Genomic DNA, 18,212 nt, shown 5'->3' on the forward strand with positions numbered 1-18,212 from the left:
GAGCTCTCAGAGATCTGCTTTCCTCTCCACACACACACACACACACACACACACACCCCTGCACTGGGACTAAAGGCATGCACCGCCACACTTGGCGTCATTATCCTTGTTATTAACGGCAGTTATCATGCCATACGCCGGAGCCTGGGGTCTTTCGCAACCTGAATGAGGAGTGGGATGATGCAAGGACCAGATGTCTGTTCATAGATAACAGGCACTAGCCGATACTCAGACCTGAACCCCATCTCTGACAGCCACAGTGAGGAAGTAGAACATTTTAAGTATGTCCAAAGTGAAGTTTTGGGTTTGGTTTGGTTTTGAGACAAGGTCTCACCATGTGTAGCCTTGGCTGCTCTAGAACTTGATATGTAGACCAGGCTGGCCTCATACTCACAGAGATCCTCCTGCCTCTGCCTTTGTACTGAGCTGTTACTCGGGAGGCAGAAGCAGGTGGATCTCTGAGTTCGAGGCCAGCCTGGTGTACAGATCAAGTTCCAGGACAACCACTGCCACACAGAGAAACCCTGAACAAAAAGTGTGCATTTGGTTTTAAGGAATCACCCGTGTTCTTGCTCTTGATGAGGCGTCTCTGGTGATTGTGATATGCTTATCTTGATGAACAACTTGAAAGTTTCAGACATTAATGCCAGGCATAGTGGCACATACCTTTAATCCCAGGACTTGGCAGAGGGAGCAATCTCTGTGAGGTCAAGGCCAGCCTGGTCTACATAGTGAATGGTAGGATAGTCAGGGCTACACAGAGAAATTCTACATTGGAAAAAAACAACAAAAATGAAGGTTTTCAGACATTCTCTATTCTCCCAACATGTGTATCAACTTTCCAGAATCTGCTTCTTCCAAGGGAAAAAAAAAAAGGATAAATTAGAAGGCAGAGAACTGTCACTGAAATGTGCACACACACACATTTGAGGCAGATGTCATGTAGTCCAGGCTATGTAGCTGAGGATGACCTTGAATGTCTTAGCGTCCTCCCTCCATTAACGTGAATAGTTATGGTTTTCTGTGACGCTAGGGATCAAGCTCAGGACATCACAGAGAGGCCTAGGACTCCATGCATACCAGGCAAGTACTCTATAGCCCAGGCCTCCAGACTGAAGGTTTTAGATGTCAACAGTTAGGGTTAGATTTGGGCATCTGTGTTGGTTTCTACTGAGTGCCAAGTAAATGACATTAGTGTCTCCAAATGGGTCAAATGTCTGAGGTTTGAGATCTACAAAGACTAACGTAATAGCCTGCTCTGGCAAAGAATGTCAAAGTCGTGACATTACTATGTGTTCCAGTCCCCCAAGCCACCTCCCTTCCCACGTAGGTCTTGGACTGAGTGTCACGTGCCTCTGCCTCAAGAGCAGACTCTGCCTCTTGGCTTTATGGTGGCCTCAGCAGAGTTGGAAGTGTCACCGGCAGTGTGGGGAGACCCGGGTGCTGATGCACGCTGTGAGTCACCAATTCTGATGCAAGCATCCATCACGGTGATTCGTCTCTTTCTACCACTTCCTCCTAGTAGATGAGCAGGCTGAAAAAGACCCCATATCAGTCATTGTCTCCGAAACCATCTGCACACACAGATCATGCTGTTTAGGTTTATAGGTGCATCCCCCAAATGAAGCACATTTGTCTTGTTGCCTCCGTGATATACACAGCAATCTCCCAGAATCAGGGCTTCACGGCTTTGCGGGGAGGGGTGGGCACAGTTCCACTTTAGTATGTGGGTTTTCATTGACAACCATGGCTTTCCTTCTATTGAAATATGACACTGGCTGCTGTGAATTCTAATGCGAAGGTGTTAGCAGCCAAGTTCCATGCTCTAATAGATAACCAAGCTTCTAAAGGGAGCTGCTTACACCCATTGTCCCTATCTTAACTTCCTATTCATTCTTTGACTCCAGCCTCCCAGCAGAACATCTTTTCCCATGGTCACCAATGACCTCTGACTTCCTGGACCCTCTGGGCATCTTCAGGCTTCTTGCTTGACCTCTCTGTTGACCATACTTTGTTGAAACACACTCAGCTGAAATCTCAATGCTTGCGGATGGGAATATACTGGGTTAAAACCGTACTCCCCCTCCTCCTCTCACAAAAAAAAATTTCATACTTCTTAGGTGTCTCGAAGTTACTTCCAGACTGATGAGCTAGCTTAGTGGGTAAAGATTGATCTCTGTATAAGCCTGTTGACCTGAGTTCAATCCCTGGAACCCGAGATGGAGATAAACTAAAGACTGGCTCCTAGAAGTTGTCTGTGGTGCTCATACCATACACAAGCATACATAGCACACAGCCACGCACATCAAACACATACGTTACACATACACATATCGTACAGACTACACACACACACACACACAGCCTGCCACCATGTGCCACACTCACATGCCACACATAGAATATACACACTCACACATGTTTAATAATAAACAAAATAAATGTTTAAAAAGATATTTCCAAGCCGGGCAGTGGTGGCGCACGCCTTTAATCCCAGCACTCAGGAGGCAGAGGCAGCGGATCTCTGTGAGTTCGAGACCAGCCTGGTCTACAAGAGCTAGTTCCAGGACAGGCTCCAAAACCACAGAGAAACCCTGTCTCGAAAAAAGCAAAAAAAAAAAAAAAAAAAAAAAAAAAGATATTTACGGTTCAATCTGTCTCAAACCCATGATTTCTTCCAAAGAAAAGGGAGAAAAAGTGGGAAAGCAAGGAGACAAGAGGAGGGGAGGGAAGAGTCAAGGCAGGACAAGCAGGGGGCTGGAGAGAAGGCTAAATGAAAATCTTTTCTTGAGATGGAGTCTTGTGTACCCATGACTGCTCTGGAACTCGCTATGTAGAAGAGCGGAAAGGCGCAAGCAGTCTCCACAGACAGAGCCAGAACCCGCTTGTATCCACTGCGGATAGAGTGCGGTGGTGGGGCAACAGTGGGGTCGCCAATCTGCAGACAAACACTGGCGATATTTCGGACGCCCTCTAGGAAGCAGAGTGCAGAGCCTGCTCTGTGATGTCAAGCACTTCCAGGTTGTAAAAGCTGCCCTTTTCAAACACCTGCTGTGTGATCAGTCCGAAGCGGAAGTGGGAAATGGCCAGCGTGGCCAGCAGTGCGGCTCACTGGCTCCTAAGTTGTCTCCTGTTTTATCAGCTGCACATCACTCAGAATTTCAAGGGTGCCCCTGGCGATTCTAGTGGTGATGCCTAACGCCTGGAAAAATCAGGTCGTCTCCGGCCCCAGACCAGTGTTCTGGGCTGGCACAGTGACCTCACATGGGGCGATGGTTCAAGCACAGGCAGCAACGGGCACCTTATTGGTCAGCAGGATGTCCCTAATCTCACGGAGGTCCTCCTTGGTGAACACAAAGCCCACATTGCCCCGGATATGAGGCAGCAGTTTCTCCAGAGCTGTGTTGTTTTCCAGATGCCCCCGAATGGCCTTCCATATCTTGGTGTTCTTGTCCATCAGCACCACAGCCTTCTCTCGCAGGGACATGCGGATCTGCTGCATCTGCTTGGAGCCCACATTGTCTGCTCCCACAATGAAGCCTTTTGGGCAATCATCCAAAAGCTGGATGATCTTAAGGAAGTAGTTGGACTTCCAGATTTCCCTGTCTTCCCTGGGCATTACACAGGGCATTAGGTCAGGGATTGCCCAGCAGGATTTAAAGACAATGTCACTCTGACGAGGAAGCCTAGTGAGAGGAGGAGGATGGCATCAAACTCACAGAGATTCCCCCTGGCTTTGACTCCTAAGTGCTGGGACTAAAGGCATGCGCCACCACTGCCTGGTGAAAATTAAAATCTAGGAAGAGGAGGAGACATGTTAGTAGTTGCGTAATTGTTGTTGGGACTGGAGAGATGGCTCAGTGGTTCACAGCATTGGCTGTTGTTGCAGAGGGTGCAGGCTCCATTTCCAGCACCCACACGCAGCTCATAGTCATTTGTAACTCCATCATAGTAACTCCAGTTCCACGTGGGTGAGATACTCGTGAGCATAAAACAAAGCAGTTGTTTATCAAAAAGATGTATTTATTTAGCCGGGCGGCGCACGACTTTAATCGCAGCACTTGGGAGGCAGAGGCAGGCAGATCTTTTTGAGTTCGAGGCCAGCCTGGTCTTCAAGAACTAGTTCCAGGACAGGCTCCAAAGCTACAGAGAAACCCTGTCTCGAAAAAAAAAATGGAAAAAAGATGTATTTATTTTCTGTGCATATGTGTGCCTGAATGTATATATGTGTGCACCACATGCATGTAGAAGCCCACACAGGCAGAAGAGGGTGTCAGATCCACCAGACCAGGAGTTCTAGATGGTTGTGAGCAGCCTGACATGGGTGCTGTGGACCCATATCCTCGACAAAAACAGTAAGTGTTCTTACCTCCTGAGCTATCTCTTCAACCCCCCCCCGACCCATTTAAGATGTCATTAAGCCAGGAATGGTAGCATACAATTTTAGTCCCAGCACTCAGGAGGCAGAGGCAGGTGGATCTCTCTGAGTTCGAGGCCAGCCTGGTCTTCAGAGTAAGTTTCAGGACAGGCAGAGCTATATGGAGAAATCTTGTCTTGGAGGGTTGGGGCAGGGCGATGTTGTCATTTGTAAATTAATTCATGACCGACTTGATCCTTTTGAGATGAGTCCCTACGCTCCTGTTCGTCACAGGGGCTGTGCTCCTCGGCTGCTTGTAGGTCTCTGAGAAGAGCCTTCTTTCTCTCCCTCTGGCAAGCCAGATCAGCTCTCTGCACCCTGTTCCCCATCACTCTGTCCCTTTCTTGTGTAGCTCTCACTACAGTTTGTAATTCTATATCTGATTGCTAACTCCAGTCCCCTCCAGATAACCGCGAAAGTAGCAATTCTGTCCTTTTTCTTTGTCCTAGCGCTCTTCCTAAACCCTGGCTGTGGCAAGGGTTCAGCAGATATATGTTGAATGTGTGACTGAAACTATAATTAATTCATTATTTATTCATCCATCTTTCGTGGACCTGTCTTTAGTAACCCTATTCCTCTGTGAAGGCACATATGCTAAAATACTCTGAGGGACAGGACAGTCACTACCGGGAGAGAGTGCTCAGATGAACACACACCATAGTATATCTACTTAGGGGTTTGATATAATAGCCACATATTTTATTAAAGTATTTCTTTCAGGGTGGTAAAACACACTCTGTTACTGGCTTGTGGGCATTGAGCCTGGCACTGGGGCAATGGGTCATGTTACCAACACTACAGATAAGTGAGGATACTGGTGGCAGGCAGAGAGGAGGCTGCAAGAACACTCAACTCCCACTTGGGGACATTCTGCATCCTCTGCTCAGAAGGTTTCAGAGGGGACAAAGGGGTAAACAGTCCCAGAATCAAGTGACAGGAATGCCTGTGAGCCTCGAGGCCTGGATGACTCTGGAGAGGGGGGTCTCACAATGGGACTGTGCAGTCTGACTTCAAACATTTCCAGGCTTGCTTTGAGGGTTGTTGTGCTGTCACACCGTGGTGTTGGAAGATAATATCAGTGTGTAGAGGGACAAGACTGGCCTTGGAGTCAGAACAACCAGCCAGGTCGCTGGTTCTCAGTAAAAAATCACACATTAAGAATCAACCTTGTTGCAGAAGAAGAAAAAGCTTCTGGCAAGCTGTGTGGAAGACAGAGTGAGCTCAGGCTGGTTGTCAAGGTAATAACCACCCTGTTCTGAGGGGCACTGGCCGCGATGGGTACTCGCTGCACTTTGCATGCGTTATCTCACCTAATCCTGCAATAATCTCTCAGGGCTCTTATTAGCACCATCTTTCATGCAATGGAACCAAATGTCAGTGTGACAATATAGGCTTGAGGTAAGCCAGCTCGTAAATGTCATAAACAGGATTCCAAAGCAGTTCTGTCTGACTGCATCTACGCCCTTGCTGTGGGGTGGGGTTGCACTGGCCACTAGGAAAGTTAGGTTTCAGCCTGAATCTCCCATCACAGTTTTGTGTCTTAGGGTCATTTCCAGAAAAAAAAATGCGGTCATATATAAATGATAAATCTGATACAGATGGTTGGTGAAGATTTAATGAGGAGCATGGCTGAAGTCTTTAAGGTCGTTCTAATGCCACAGTCACTGCCCATGTGCAGGGTAGCTACTGAGCTTGGACTATGACCATCTGAGCGGAATGAGAGGTGCCAAAGGGGTGAAATATGAAAATAGTGTGCAAAAAGGATGCAAAGCATCTCAGTTTTTCCACACTAGATATATAATCTTTGTTAGATTAAAATAAAATATATTTAAGTCAGGCAGTGGTGGCACATGCCTTTAATTCCAGCACTCAGGAGGCAGAAGCAAGCAGATCTCTGAATTAGAGGCCAGCCTGGTCTACAGAGCAAGTTCTAGGACAGTCAGGGCTATACAAAGAAACCCTGTGTCGAAAAACCAAGACAGATAGATAGATAAGATTAGACAAATAAGTAAAATACATTGCTGAAATTAATTTCATCTGTTTCTTTTTAAAAGGTAATTTATCTATTTTTATTTTATGTGCATTAATGTTTTGCCTGCATGTATGTCTGTGTGAGGGTGTCAGATCTTGGAGTTACACACAGTTGTGAGCTCCCATGTGGGTGCTTAGAATTGAACCTGGGTACTCTGGAAGAGCAGTCAGTTCTCTTAACCACTGAGCCATTTCTCCAGCCCCCCATCTTCTTTTTTTTTTTTACTTTTTTTTCTTTTTTTAATATTTATTTATTATGTATACAACAGTCTATCTGTGTGTATGCCGAAGGCCAGAAGAGGGCACCAGACCTTATTGCAGATGGTTGTGAGCCACCATGTGGTTGCTGGGAATTGAACTCAGGACCTTTGGAAGAGCAGGCAATGCTCTTAACCACTGAGCCATCTCTCCAGCCCCTACTTTTTTTTTTTCTTTAACATGACTACTAGAAATGTAAAATTCTGTGAAACTCATTGAATTTCCACTACGCTGCAGCATGCTGCCCCCCCTGAGGCCTATAACGATAATTTATTATTGCTATGGTGATTTCACTCAGAACACATATCATTTTGCCACTGAGGTCAGCACCAAGACAGAGGCAGACTAGAGTGAGGTCCTGTTTGCTTATCAGTATGCATTTTGACGTGAAAAAATTTGCAGGTCTTCAAGTTTTGAATCTATTATTCTTGATTCCTGCCCCTTCCCCTTGGTTTTTTTGAGATAGAATTCCATTTATCCCAAGCTGGTTTCCAATTTACTATGTAGCTGGGGATGATCATGAGTTCCGATTCTCCTGCACCCCATGTACTGAGAGCTGAGATTACAGACACAGTACACAACGCCATGATTTTGGTTCTTTTGCTTTGTTTTGTTTTTTTTGTTTTTGTTTTTTTTTTTTTTTTTTTTTTGAGACAGGGTTTCTATATGTAGCTCTTGAAAGACAGGCTGGTCTTCATCTTAGAGATCGGCCTGCCTCTGCCTCCAAAGTGCTGGGATTAAAGGCGTGCACCACTACCACCTGGCTCACAGTGCCGTTTTTAATGTTGGTTTTCAAATACAAAGAATCTTCTAAATAAAGGGAAGCATATATGTTTGGGGGAATCATTAGACTCAGAGAGTGTTGTAGAATATTCTTTTAGGCTGTGTGAAGATGTGTCACTGTGATTGGTTTAATAAAGAGTTAAATGGTCAACAGTTAGGCAGGAAGAGATTGGGTGGGACTTCTGGGGACAGAGAGGACTTGGAGAGGAAGAAAGGCAAAGGGAGGGTCACCAGTTGGATGCAGAGGAAGCTGGATGTGCAGAAGGGGAGGTAAAAGCCACGAGCCATGTAGCAGCACACAGATGAAAACAAATGGCTTAATTTAAGTTATACAAGCTAGTGGGAGAAGCCTAAGCTAAGGTCAAACTTTCATAATTAATAAGAAATCTCCGTGTCATGATTTGGGAGTTGGAGGTACAGAGAAAGACCCATCACAAGAGAATACACAGGGATACACAGGACAGTCTAAAACATTGGGACCCCCCCTTTTTTTTTCCTGTGCTTTCTTTTTCCTGTTGACACAGGGTCTCAACTCATTGCTTAAACTGGTCTCAGACTCAAGGGATCTTCCTGCCTCACCTTCCTGAGATGTGAACCCAGAGCCTCACATCCACCAGACAAGTGCTCTACCGTTGAGCTTCTCACAGTCCTGGAAGCTATAGTCCTCTAGCCTGGGAGAGATCTGCATCTCATGGAGGATCACTGTCCCTTCTTTCTTTCATGCACCACAAACAACCCCTTTTCATTCATTACTTATCAACTGCTACATATCTTAACTAATAATAGCAGATACACCCTCTCTTTCTTTCTCCCTTCCTTCCTTCCTTCCTTCCTTCCTTCCTTCCTTCCTTCCTTCCGACAAGGTTTCTCTGTGTGACAGTCCTGGCTGTCCTGGAACTCACTCTGTAGACCAGGCCGGCCTTGAATCTGCCTGGCTCTGCTTCCAGAACTGAGATTAAAAGCGTGCACCACCACAGCCCAGCCAGCATTTATTTTCTTAGACAGAGTTTGGCCACCCTATGTGTATAACAGGTTGGCCCTGAACTCTTAGAGATTCACTTGCTTCTCCCTACATAGTGTGGGATTAAAAGTGTTTGCCATCACACCCAGCTAGCCATATCATTTTAATACATACCAAAATTTCATTTTGTTGCCTCCTGAGTGCTGGGATTAAAGACGTGCGCCACCACTGCCCGGCTCAGAGGATCAAATTTACAGAGCTGACCTTGAAGATTGATCTGTGGTCCACATTCAAGTTCTATCCCAGAAAACTATAAGCTGGGAGAGGAGCTTTACTTTACGACACTAGCTGCTGTAGCCCAGTAGCTCCAGCATTTCAGAGGTGTTACGCAACTGGAGACTATTTATCACGGAACAGTTTAGAGCTAACATTCCTAGGCGGTGGAACTGTCCTCTTTCTGGTAGTCGAGGCTCCGGCAATTCTTCTATCACGTGACTCTGCCAACCTCTAAAGTCAGGCTATCCTCTGCAGCCAATTAGCACAGAGAACACTTGGGAAAGGCACGCCCATTTCTAACTGGGCCTGAAAGTGGGGCAGGATCGCTTCTATTCCATGCCATTAATACAAACTTATCACATGGGTTCCCTGAAATATACGGGAGGTGGAAATCCAGTTCCCAGGCGGGGAAGTCTCTCCCTAACAGCGTTATGCAAGAGGAGCGTTGCAGACCGGTGAACAGCTCTCCACTTCTGCTTCAATTTATAAATGGAAATTACTCCCATAAGGATGAATGCAAAATATTGAGATGTGTTTCCATACTGTGCCATCAATACTATCCATTATCACAGCCCCCGAGTCATTAAAAAGCACTAACAAAACAAAGACTATAGCTTAGGTAGAGTGTGTGCACAGCCCACGTGAGGCTTTAGTTCAATTCCCAGCACACACACACACACACACACAAAACCACACGCACACAAATTATTATATTATTACATAATATATAATATAACAAAAGACAAGGCACTGGTGGGGGGGTTCAGTCAGTCAAGTACTTGCCTTTAAAAGGTGGGGACCTGAACTTGGATCCCCAGAACTCACGTGAAAAGATGTCCATGCTTGTAAACGCAAAATGCGAAAGATTGGCGGAAAAGACAAGAGACTCTCTACAATTGTTGACCAGCTAGCCTAGCCTACTTGACAAAGTTCCAGGCCAATAAGCAATCCTGTCTCAAACAAAAGGTGGGAGGCACCTTCAGTGTTGAGTGTGCTGTCTCCGTTGTCTGGCATTTTAATGCTTGGTCCCCAGTTAGCACTATTAGCACTATTTGTGGATTAGAACCTGAGACCTTGTTGGAGAGGGTGTCTCTGGAGGCGGGCCTTTCTAGTTTGCTCCCTGTTTCCTAATCGCCTTTAAAGACATGAGCCCTCAGCTTTCTGCTCCTACTGCCATGTTTGTTCCTTGCTGGCATGACTCACTGACATGATGGATTATCCCCGTGGAACTCTCTCTCTCTCTCTCTCTCTCTCTCTCTCTCTCTCTCTCTCTCTCTCACACACACACACACACACACACACACACACACACATACACAAAACTATGTAATCATTTATTTGCTTGTTTTATTTATCTATTTATTTATTTTGGGCTTTTCGACACGGTTTCTCTGTAGCTTTGGAGCCTGTCCTGGAACTAGCTCTTGTAGAACAGGTTGGCCTCCAACGCCTGCCTCTTCCTCCCGAGTGCTGGGACTAAACGCGTGTACCACCACCACCTGGCTTGTTATATTTATTTACTTATGTTTATTTTTGAGACACGCGCTCATACATCCCAGATTGACCCTGAACACTGTACTCACTTATTATGTGTTTATTCAGAGACAAGGTCTTAGTCTTGGCTGTCCTGAAACTTGCAGTGTAAACAAATCTGACCTGGAACTCAGAGAGAAGACAGGTGACCTTGAATTCTTTTTTGTTGTTGTTGTTGTTTTGTTTTTTTCCAAGATAGGGTTTCTCTGTGTAGCCCTGGCTGTCCTCAAACCTACAGATCTGCCTGCTTCTGCCTCCCAAGGGCTAGGACTAAAGGCATTCGCTCCTACCACCCAGCTTTTTCTTTTCTCTTGAACTCTTTATGCAGCCAAGGATAACCTTTAACTCCAGATCCTTGCGTCTCCTGGATTACAGGCACTTGCTAAAGTTTTGCAGAGCTGGGGAGTCAAACCCAGAGCTTCCTGAACACACGGCAAACATTCTCCCAAACCCTCACACCAATGAGCTGCGTCACCAGCCAGCACACTCATAGTTTTTTAGAGGTTGCATAACCTAGATTGGCCTTGAAGTCAGACTCCTCTTGCTTCAGACTCCCTGACTCTGGATTACAGGCCCACATCACCTTTGTAACATATCACGCTACAGACAACACAAAAACTCCATCATTGCCAGGGGTGATGGTGGCCTTTAATCCCAGCACTTGGAAGGCAGAGGCAGGCGGATCTCTGTGAGTTCGAAGCCAGCCTGGTCTACAAGAGCTAGTTCCAGAAGAGATTCCAAAGCCACAAAGAAACCCTGTCTCGAAACCCCCCCCCCCAAAAAAAATAACGCTCCTTTGGCGAGAGAATGAGGGAGATGGGGCACAGTGTGGGAAAGCCCAGCAGGGAGAGTGTGACAATGTCACTCCAAACTGGAAGTGCATGACTCGCTACTCTGCCATCTGCAATCCTAGGAACTTAGCTAAAACGGAAGTGCAAAATGATATGCATAATAGCCATTCTAATTTGTTTGCAATAGCAAAATTACTGCGGAAAACTGAATGCCCGTAGATAAGAGGGCTGAATAATTAAAATATGGATTATACTTATGCAATGGGATATTATCGGGTTATTAAAAAAGAGTGATGAGATGTGTGCTCTCCGTGAAATGAGACCTTCAAGTTATTAAGGCTGGGGGTGAGGCTGAGGGTGGTGTCCTACACCTTCAGTCCTAGCCCTAGGGAAACAGGCTTAGCAGATTTTTGTGAGTTCCAGGACAGCCTACATAGCAACTTCCAGATAAGCAAGGACTATAAGTGAGATCCTGTCTCAAAATAAATAAAAAACTACTAAGAGGAAAAGCAAGGTGAGGAACAATGTGGGGAGCGCTATTTTTCACGTGACCAACAAACAGAAGAGCTACACACATGAAGAAACACCGCGCTTGGATCCTTTACTCACCGTGAAGAAGAGTCTGGGAGACGCCTTAGAAGAACAGTTTGTTGAAAAAGTTGCAGATGCCAAGCAGTGGTGACGCATGTCTTCAATCTCAGCACTTGGGAGGCAGAGGCAGAGGGATCTTTGGGAGTTCAAGGCCAGCTGGTCTACTAAGAGAGTTCCAGGACAGCCAGGACTGTTACTCACAGAAACCCTGTCTTGAAAAACAAAGCAGGAGAACAGGAGAATTCTGGAAAGAGGAAAGCTTTGTCTACAGTCCTGACCTGGCCACAGAACAAGTAAGATGTAACTGCCTCACCGAAAAAGAGGTTTTGCTTTTGTTTTCACAGGAAATGAGAGGCTATGGATTCATTCTGAGTTAAGAAAAATCAGGTTTGATCAAGGAAGACCACCTGAGAAATCTCTGATAGAAGCAGATGACCCAGATATTTGAATTCTACATCCAGAACAGATTCAAGACTGCTGCCTGAGATGATCAAGCCTCACAGGATATGCCAGTCATGACTTGATGATAATTATTAATTTTCTTTAGGTCCCCATGCGATTATCAGCACCCGCCAACTAGCAGGAAGTAGCCTGGAAAACTACACCCACATTCCCCAAAAATGGACTATGAATATTTTCCTATATCTAGAATGTTGGTTACAAGTTGTTATGGATAATGGTCAGGAGAAAAGCTAAACAAAGAATATTAGATTCAGAGTTCTTGTTCCTTAAAAAGGGGGTGGGGAGTGCTGTGGGACAATGGTTTGTACCCTGTCAATTGTATTTTAATAAAACGCTGATTGGTCAGTAGCCGGGCAGGTAGTATAGGTGGGACAACCAGACAGGAAGTAGAGGCGGGAAATGAGAACAGGAGAATTCTGGGAAAAGGAAAGCTTGGTCTGCTGTCCTTATCTGGCCACAGAACAAGCAAGATGTAACTGCCTCACCAAAAAGGGTACCAAGCCACGTGGCTAACATAGACAAGAATAATGGGCTAATATAAGTTATGAGAGTTAATAAGAAGCCTGAGCTAATGGGCCAATCAGTTTATAGTTAAAAAAAAATAAAGGAAAAACAAAACAACACAGACACAAAGTTACAGATAGGCTGGGCTAGCTGGGTGGTGATAGTGCATACCTTTAGTTCCAGCACTGAGGAGGCAGAAGGAGGGGGATCTTTGAGTTTTGACTTTGAGGTCAGCCTGGTCTAGAGTGAATTCCACAAGGGCTATGAAGAGAAATCCTGTCTCCAACCCACCCACCCCCCCCAAAAAAGAAAGAAGAAAAAAAGAAAAATAAGAAAAAAGTAGAAAATTATTTTCTGCTATTTAAATCTTGTCTATTTGAAAAGTTAAATTTTGAGCAGAAATGTAGCTCTATGACAGGAGACAAGCACAGAGCCCTAGCTCTGATTCTCAGCATAGTTAAAAAAAAAAATTAAAAATCCAGAGCCAGTCAATCAGGACTTGAGAGATGACTCAGTGGTAAGAATGCTTGCTGCCCTAGGCAGTGGTGGTGCACGCCTTTAATCCCAGCATTCAGGAGGCAGAGGCAGGCGGATCTCTGTGAGTTTGAGGCCAACAAGAGCTAGTTCCAGGACAGGCTCCAAAGCTACAGCAAAACCCTGTCTCAAACAACCAGAAAAGAACAACAAGAAAAGAACACTTGCCGCTTTTTTACTTTTTTTATTTTTTTTTAATTCAGTCAATCTGATAGCTATAATCCCAGTATAGAGTCAGTCTCAGCTATGTAATGAATTTGAGGTCAACCAGAACTAGAGCGCTGGGGTACAGGTGCTTCCTGCCGTGTCCAGTTTTGGTAGGATGATGACAGTCTTAGCACAATGAATTTTCACTAGTGACTATTTGTGTTTGTGACATTGCATTTTGCAGTGCTCACTGATGGGCTTCTCTCCCTCTGTCTAGTGAAATCGCCAGCTCTCACTTCTGGAGTGTTTAGCCAGAGACCCAAGGGATACCTGCCGACAAGTCGGGAGTGACGAGGCCTCTTGGGTTTTCGTTTCCTTTCCTCAAGGCCACTTAAGGTTTCCACTTCTTCCTTTCAAGGAAACTAAAATATTAGAGCAAAAGGACAAGTGAAAGTAAATTAGACTTCCTACGAGTGAATCTTTAGGCTTTTTTTTTTTTTTAAAAAAAAAGGCCGTTTCCATTTTATTGATGAAAATGTGTTTGCTTTCTACTCAGTCAATTACCCATTGTATGTTGGATGGCATTTTCTGGTTCAAATGGCTGTGTGTGTGAAATACCAACATTTAAAAATCTTTTTTCTCCACTTCTGCTTCAGTGTCGGCAACTCCATTAGAATCTTCGAGTGGGTGCTTTTCAGCCGAGATGTTTCATTTTGCTTCTCTATATGAGCAGCGTCCTTTAAAAAAAAAAATCACTCAGAGGACAAAAGAGAAAAAGGATAGTTGAACGTGCGCTGGACTGACTGCTGGGGTGGGAGGCTGGGCGCAGGCTTCTGCAATGCTCCCGCCAAAAGCTGGAGTGGGCTCAGGGCCTCCCCTCTGAGATGCAAAGCCGCCCTGGACCGGCCTCCGGTGGGGGCGGTGGCTCCCTCTGCAGGACAGACGGAGAACTGCTCCGGGAAACGTTCCAGCCTCGTGCTGCCCGGAGTCCCGGCTTTAAAGGGCTGCTGACTGCTGCGCGCGCCTGCTCGCCGCCGCTTCCGGGCCGGCAGTCTGGGCTGCAGGGAGTGGCGGGCCAGGAGCGTGAGAAGATGACAAGGAGTGGCTAAACCCCGGTTCTCAGCCTGGATAGCCGACCCCTGATTGACTGCACGGGAGATGCCCTCGCTCAGGGCAGAGTTCAGAGGTGGCTCCCCTCGGTTTTTGTCTCTTCCTACCACGCCACTGCCTTTCCTTCGCCCGACCTTGGCTTCCTTTTAAAATATCTTCCCAATTAGAGAAACTCCAGAACGCTGTGTTTGTGCGAGTTATTCTGAGATAGGTAATTTGACCTGTCTGGGACTCAGTTTTGCCTTTTTCCCAAATAATAGTAAAAAGACATCTTTCAAAAAACCATTTGGTGGTATCTTATAAAATTCAATATGTGTTCAGAATAATTCCTGAGTACATATTCAGAAGAAATTAAAAATCTATGTCCATGTTCAGAGCAGTGTGAAAATAGCCAAAGACGTGAACCCCACATGTCCACCAACACATAAGGACCCAACAAACGGATGCATTCACGTGGCAGACTACCGCTCAGCTGTATCGGATATGTATCGGTTTGACTGTTGCGGATAGAAAGGAACTTTCTGGAGCACGGCAAATGGTGCCTTGACTGATTGTGGTGATGGTTATGTGAGTTCCTGTGCTTGTTGAAAACTCGGAGATTTGTGCATTCTAGCACATGTACATTAAACTTCCATGTTAAACATCTTTGTTTTGGCACAGGGGCTTGTCGTGTAGCATGGGCTGTCCTTGAACTCCTGTGCCTCCCTTCCCAGTGCTGGGAATACAATAGGGCACTAGAAATGTTTTTGAAAAATAAAAGTACCCAACCCACAGGTCATTGCAATTATTATGTTTAGAGAACTGGGCAGATGGCTCTGTCAGGACAAGCACTTGCCTTGCTAGCATAAATTCAATCCCCAGAACCCACGTTTAAAAATGAGTGCTTATAATCTCCGTGCTGGGGAGACAGAGACAGGGAGACCCCTGGGGTTTCACTGGCTGTCCAGCCTAGCCTGCTTATCAACCTACCCCGAGACCTTGTCTTGAAACAGTAAGGTGAATGGCACCTGAGAACAAGGCTGAGGTAGACCCCTGGCCTCCATCTGTGCACACCCATGCGCACACACACAATTTTAAGATGAAATATGTGGAACCTAGATGTCATCGTACAAGGGTCTGCTTCCTGCTCTTATGCGTGCAATATTTACAGAGCGCTTATATATAATACTTATAGTTAGCCCAAAATCTGAGAGACTGCGAGAAAGACTTACAATTCAAAGTACCACATGTCAGAAGTCTCCATGAGAGAAATCCCCAGTGAAAGAGGAGAAATCGCTCTACTGCTGACTTACCTTCCAAAAGGTTGAGAGGAGCAGTCGGGGACACACACTTTCACTTGTATTTGAACAATGTAAAGGAATAATTAAGTTATCCAATTTAGCTTTCTGACAATTTCTTTTTATGCTGTTAGTGATTCTAATTTTTAGACAGGGTCTCACTTGACTGGCCTCAAGTTCATAATTCTCCTATTTCAGACTCCAATATGCAATGTTATGCCTGACCTGATATAATTTCTGTGTCTGAGAAACATTGCTTCAAGTCCAAATGCTAGAGTTACAGAATTTAGCAAGGGAGAGCACACGCTCTTCTGATGTGGAGCCCACGTTGAAAATGGTCAATGCACCCAGCCACACCAAGGACATTGCACGAGATGTGGCTTTCCCTTCTGCTCTTTTCCAAAGTTACTTGTAGAAGGGAAGGGACTGTCTGAGTGGGTATGCTGGTTCTGTGACTATTACATACGAAACTGAGGAAGTTACTTAACCTCCCTAAGCCTCCGTTGCCTTATCTGCAAAGCAGGAATAATTCCTATGTCATGGAGCTTTCTAGGCCAGTTGGATGGGAGAAGGTATGTGCTGAGGTAGGGGCGCATGGGAGCTGGAGAGAAAGTTCAGTGGGTAAAGTACTTGCTGAGTCAGCCTGAGGACCAGAGTTCAAATCCCCAGCGCTCACTGATGGTACTTGTAAATCCCCAGGATTTACTGGCCAACCAGTCTAGTTAAAATGGTGAGTTCCCGGTTCAGTAAGAGACCTTGACTCAAAAAATAAGATGAGGGCTGGTGAGATGGCTCAGTGAGTGAAGGCTGTTGCCCCCAAGCCTGAGTACCCCAGTTTGATCCTCGGGACCTACATTATATATAGAGAGAGAACTGATTCCCACAAGCTGTCCTCTGACCGCTACAAGTGTGAGTTTGTGCGCGCATGCGCGCATACAAACAAATAAATGCAATAAAAATTAAGGTGGAAAGCAATAAAAGAAAACCCTCAACTGGTTTCTGGCCTGCACATGCACATGGGTGGGTATCCACACCCGTGTACACGTACAAAAAGAAAGAAAAGGAAGGAGAAGGGGCTGTTACTGCTGACTAACTGTAGGAGTCGGTGCTGGTGATGAGAGACTGCTGAGCAGTCCCGCGAGCCATTTAGGAGATGCAGCACCTAGCCACTCCTCTCTGCGTCAACAGCCGGGGAAGATGTGCTAAAACCTGGTGGAAGATCTTGGAGGGCGCAGCTAAAGGTAGGCAAAATTCAGAGGCTGCTCAAATAGAGGGTCCATTAGAATCAGGCAAAAAGGCAAAAAGGGAAGAACTTCCTGGAAGATTGAAGTTGCACCCTCTGCCCTGTGTGCAAATCTCCTTTCTTTGCTCTGCTCTAAAGCCTTTAATAAAATCCACGTGATCTACTAAAGCGCTTGTGTAAGTGAATTTCTAGGGAGGAGTGGGAGAATTACCAAGCCCTGCCTTGAGGGGCACAGTCAGGAAAGTCAGGTTAACACCCACATCTGCCTTATCCTGGATGTGTCTGGCACAGTCCTAGGTTCGGGCTATGTGTTTAATGAGTGACAGACATTTTAGGTGGCGCTTCGTGTGTACGTGTGTACTTGTTCTGGCAAAGGAACCTGCTTGGTTCCCTGTGGGCTCACGTTAATGCCCCCGGCACAAGTATTTGTATAATAACAGAGGGGTCCTTGCGCCTTCTGGTGGGCGCTTGTGTGATGGGGATGAGGCTATAGTGGGCTCCCCGGCAAAAATGTTTGTATAATGACAAAGGGGTCCTTGCGCCTTCTGGTGGGCGCTTGTGTGGTAGGGATGCGGTTATAGTGGCTCTAGTTATACCTTGCTACAGACCGGAAAATCTCCCTCTTTTGCACGCAAATGAGTCTCTGCCACTCTCCCCTCCTCTTCACGCCGGTGGAAGGTGCCGGGCGAGCAGCGAGTAGCTGTGCCGCCCCGCGGGGACCTCCTTGCTCCCCCCTGTGGTTTCTCGCCCACGCCGCGCCTCTAGGGATTTCCCACAGTGGCCCGCTGGTCCGACGGGTGGCAGGACTTGTGCTTTCCGCCCCACCCGGCCCTGACCCGGGGCATCCCGCGAGCGCCCCCTTCCCGTGATTCGGGGACTGCAGTTCTCCGCCCCGGCGAGCCCCGGAGCACCCAGAGGTGCGTTCCAGCAGGGTCAGGGTCAACCGGTACCGCGCTGCCCCCTGGCGCTGAGACCCAGGGAACGTGCTAGTAACTCCAGCGTGAACCTGGGGCAGCGGGTGCCGCCGCCGCCCATGGGGCGGAGATTGAGCTCCGGGTGGATCCGGTGTGGGTACCGTGCAGGCCGCGATTGTGCGACCCGGGTCGGCTCCGCGCCAGCCCTGTGCGAGTTTGAGCTCAACCTCATGAGAACAACGTTTTAGATTTTTAGGATGACTCTTCCGAAGCTGTCTGCCTTGGGACAGGAGTGTGGGAAAGCAGGCTCGTTTTGATACAAGCCAGCGATGCAACCGTGGAGGAATTTCTGACCTCTATGCTAACAACCTCACCTGCTC

The 18,212-nt window shown here is 46.5% G+C and overlaps 1 pseudogene; it reads right to left on the reverse strand.

The window, feature by feature from the left end:
• Window positions 1–69: 69 nt before the first annotated feature.
• Window positions 70–3,619, reverse strand: LOC121465527 (annotated as a pseudogene).
• Window positions 3,620–18,212: the final 14,593 nt, after the last annotated feature.

The sequence above is a fragment of the Microtus oregoni genome, unplaced genomic scaffold (genome assembly GCF_018167655.1).
Source record: "Microtus oregoni isolate MIOR12 unplaced genomic scaffold, Mior012 000031F_ref0000149, whole genome shotgun sequence".
In the NCBI taxonomy this organism is placed as follows: Eukaryota; Metazoa; Chordata; class Mammalia; order Rodentia; family Cricetidae; genus Microtus; species Microtus oregoni.